We start from the raw sequence: 4,812 nt of genomic DNA, 5'->3' as shown, positions 1-4,812 counted from the left end.
AAGAGAGAGAGTGTGGGTGGGTGTGTATTCGGTGTTAAGGAGGGTTTTTCTCGAGAGGGTTTAGAAAAGCCATCCAATGTCTCTTTTAGAGATAAAGTCATTGGTGCAGAAAAGTCTAAGGCCTTTGCATTAGTAGGATTTTTATCTGGATGGTATCGCGACGGTGACAGGTAAGTAGGGTGATTCTCGTCCACCAAGTATCAGTTTTACCAAGGAGGCAAAGACCTGTCTAGCTGAACCTTATAAGAAAGTCATCGTGATCAAGGTGCTGGATAAGTATTATGGCTACACGGCTCTCATGCATAAGCTTCACATAGTATGGCGCATCAAAGGAGGGTTTGATTTGTTGGATGTGGGGTTTGGATATTTTTTGGTTAAATTTGATATTGCTGCGGATCGTGAGAAAGTCATTCTTGGTGGCCCGTGGTTGATAGACAATCACTATGTTGCAGTAAAGCCATGGGATGTGGATTTTAGGCCATGCAAAAAATTCTTTGGATCAACGCTGGTATGGATTCGAGTCTCGGAACTTCCGATTTGGTGCTACTAGGAACAAGCAATGCTGCGAATTGCTTCTGTAATGGGGATTCCGGTGAAAGTAGATTTGGCCACTAAGCTTGCAGAAAGAGGAAAATATGCCCGAGCTTGTGTTCAAATTAATATTGAGTTGCCTGTAATCAAACATATTATCGTGGAGGGTGTGACTTATAAAGTGGAGTACGAGAGTTTACAGTTGATTTGTGCTATTTGTGCACGGTATGGACATGATAAATCGTTGTACATAGGGAATGAGACCTTGGAAGGAAACGGAAATTCTTCTGGTAATGGAAAAAATAATGAAGTCCCAACACTAGTGCCACACAACAATCATGAGATTCAAAAACAGGCTTAATCAGAAGCTCATGATTTGGGTGAGAATCCTCGTAATTTGGGTGAGAAATTAGGAGTTGTTAAAGGAAAAAATGTGGTTACGGAATTATTGGCTCCTCAGTGCCTGATGGTCATGTTAATGAGGCATGCATGGATGATGAAGTCAAATTTTCTCATGAATCTAAGGGCTGTCAATTTTCTCATCAAAGAGCAAACATGTTTGCTACTTCATTAGGGGATAGTGGTTTGTTCTATCTGAAGACTATTGGGAGGCGGTTTTCTTGGTACAAGAAGGTGAAAAATTATGTTGACATGGCAAAAAAGCTTAATCGAGTCTGTATAAATAGTAGTTGGTTATCTATCTTTGCAGAGGCTTATGCAGAAGTTTTAAATAGGCTTCAGTCTGATCATTGCCCTATTCTGGTGCGTTGTAAAGGTCGTCCTCAACCTAAAGGGAATCGACCTTTCCGATTTGTTGCTGCTTGGGCTACTCATCTTGGGTATAGGGATATTGTGAACCAGTCATGGTGTTCTGGTAATAGAGGGATTCATGGCAAGCTTTTGGAAGTACAGAAGAATTCACTAGAGTTTAACTCGAAGGTATCTAGTAACATTTTTGTTAAGAAATGTGAATTAGAGCGGCAGATTAATTATTTACAAAAGCGTTTGGAAGTGGGGGATAGTATTTATTTGAGTCAGAAAGAGCAACAGTTGCTTGATGATTATAATAATACTTTAGTGCAAGAAGAGCTCCTATGGTTTCAAAAGTCCAGAGAGTAGTGGGTAAGGTTCGGGGATAGGAATAAAAGATTATTTCATATTCAAACTCTTGCGCGAAGGAAGTATAATAAGATTCATGGCCTTTTTCTCAAGGATGGAATGTGAAAAACTGATCCAGAGGTTCTGAGTCAAGAAGCAGAGTCTTTCTATAAAAGCTTATTCTGTCATTTGGATGATGTTGATTTGGGTTGCCTTGGTGATGTGCCTCTTCCTTCTCTAAATGAGGAAGCTTGCAATAATCTTACGGCACCAGTTACTATGGAGGAAGTCAGAACAACTGTTTTTCACATGAACTCTTTAAAGCTCCGGGTCCTAATGGGTTTTAAGCTTTCTTCTTCAAAGAATATTGGGAGATCATTGGTCTTGATGTTTAGAAGATGGTTAAGCAGGCATTCTCCGGTGTTACTCTTGATCCGAGAATGTTGGAGAGTTTACTGGTTCTCATTCCAAAGGTTGAATCACCGATATCTATGAAAGATTTCAGGCCAATTAGTCTCTGCAATGTTGTTTACAAGATCATCACGAATGTCCTTGTTAATAGGCTTTGTCCTCATCTTGTGGAGATTGTTGGCCCGCTTCAAGGAGGATTTATTCCAGGGCGAGAAACTCCTGATAACATCATTATTGCTCAAGAAGTCCTCCACTTTATGAAGAAGACTACATCAAAGAAAGGCACACTGGCCTTTAAGATTGATCTGGAGAAAGCTTATGACAGAGTTGACTGGAATTTTGTAACTCATACCCTTAAGAGCTTTGGTTTTCCTATTCCTACACTTAATTTGATTATGAATTGTGTCACTGCTTTTTCTTTATCTATTCTTTGGAATGGGAGTCATCTGAATGGTTTTACTCCTAGCCGAGGTCTTAGACAAGGAGACCCTATGTCACCCTATCTTTTTGTGTTGTGTATGGAGCGATTGGCATGCTTTATTAGTCATCAGGTTGATTTGGGCTTCTGGGAGCCGGTTGCTATTTCTAGAGGGGGACCAAGAATATTCCATTTAATGTTTGCGGATGACTTACTTCTATTTTGTAAAGCTACAAAGAGACAAGTGCAAAATGTGATGTTGGTTTTAGAGACTTTTTGCAAAGCATCTGGGATGAAGATTAATACGGAGAAGTCTAAAGCGCTTTGCTCCAAGAATGTCTCTGCAACAAGGAAAGAGGTTTTCACTGGGATATCCTCTATCAGATTTGTCCAAGACTTGGGCAAGTATCTTGGAATTACCCTTAGCCATTCTAGGGTGACTCGTTCAGCTTTCAATGGTGTCCTGGATAAGATTCGGAGTAGGCTAGCAAGCTGGAAAGGGAGTTTACTCAATCGGACTGGTAGACTCTGCTTGGTTAATTCTGTTGCCGCCGCTATTCCCACGTTCCAGATGCAGGTCTCTATTTTTCCCAAAGGAATCATTAGTAAATTGGAGTCTATGATGAGGAATTTTTTTTGGAAAGGACAAGTTAATGAAAGAGGATTGAATCTTGTTAGTTGGAAGGTACTGGTTACTCCAAAAAAAATATGGAGGTTTGGGGATTAGAGATCCTTATTGTGTAAATATTGTTCTTCTTGAGAAGCTAGTTTGGACTTTTTTCCAACAGCCAAACAAGATATGGGTCCATTTGTTGGATGCCAAATACCGATCATCTCTAGATGTCTGTTTTAGTTATCCTAAGAACAAGAACTCTCCCATTTGGAGGTGTCTTTGCAAGGTTTGGGAAGTGTTGAAGGATGGGTTTGCTTGGTGTATTGGAGATTTGAACAAGAATTTTTTATTTTCTAGCTGGAAGAGAGAAGGACGGTTATCTAATGAGATGGATTATGTTCACGTTTCTGATTTGAATCTCCGGATACAGGATATTTGGTTGGTTGGTAGGTGGCATTTGGATACTCTTTATTATCCTTTATCTCAAAATTTGAAAGGTAATATTCTCTATTACAATCCAGATGAACAAGCAGGTCCGAAAGTGGGTTGGTATTAGAGTGAGTCTGCTGCCGAAGTCTATAACTCACACAATGGTTACTTGTGGTTGTGTAAGCAGTTGTTTGGTTGGGAGGAGCGGGAGAATTGGCTTTGGCTTTGGCATCAGCTTGTTCCGGAAAAGCATAAGTTTTTGGCTTGGTTGTGTCTTAAGGAGGCTCTTCCTACTGCAAGTTTTCACTTTAGAAGAGGGATGTTGTCATCGGATAGGTGTCCAAGATGCCTTTCTAGCCAGGAATCGATTTTACATTGTATTCGGGATTGTCCAAAAGCTTAGCTTGTCTGGCATAGGCTGGATATTTCTTGTCATCCTTTGGATTTGAAGAACTGGTTCTTGTATCATAGCAGAGAGCATCCGTTCAAGTTCTTTTCAGGACTTAGGTGGATATGGCGAGTAAGGAATAATGACATCTTTAATCCCCATGAAACTTGGCCTCTGGAAAAAGTGATTTGTCTGGCATTAACTTCAGAAAAAGAGTTTAGGAATATTTTTGAATTACAACGTATGTCCCTTCCCTCTACTCTAAATGGTTTTTGGAATCCCACATCCATTGGTACTTTTAAGATTAATTGTGATGCTAGTTATTTTGGTTCGGATGATAATGTTGGTTTTGCTTGTGTTATTAGAAATTGTAATGGGAGTTGGCAAATGGGGTGTTTGGGAATGATTGAGAGTAATAATATTCTTCAAGGATGATTGTTTGTTATTTGGAGAGGATATCTCTTAGCTTGGGATGTGGATTAACGAGATGTTATTTGTGAGACGGATTGTGTGGAAGCATTTAATCTTGTTACTTAAGATGGTTTTGGGTTTATTGATCCATTAGTGCTCAAAATAAGAGATATCATGCATTGAAATTGGCGTATTGACTTTCGTTTGATTATGAGAGATACAAACACGGTGACAGATACTATGGCAAAGATGACGATGAAGTTACAACTTTCGCATGTGGAGCTTCTTTCACCTTGGGAGGAGTTTAAGAGTAGTCTTAAATGAGACTGTCTATCTATTTAAGCAATTCCTTGTTTTGTTTGTTTTATTTTTCTTTATTTAATTTATTTCAGTCACAAAAAAATTTAAAAATATATAGTAGTTAACTTCTAATAATTTTAATATGTGTCATTAAATGTTATTTTAGCTAAATTTTTAGTATAGTTACAAATTAAAAATAGTTTATCTATTAAT

This window comes from Arachis duranensis, chromosome 8 (genome assembly GCF_000817695.3).
Source record: "Arachis duranensis cultivar V14167 chromosome 8, aradu.V14167.gnm2.J7QH, whole genome shotgun sequence".
Lineage (NCBI taxonomy): Eukaryota > Viridiplantae > Streptophyta > Magnoliopsida > Fabales > Fabaceae > Arachis > Arachis duranensis.
Note: the sequence above shows the minus strand (reverse complement) of the source record.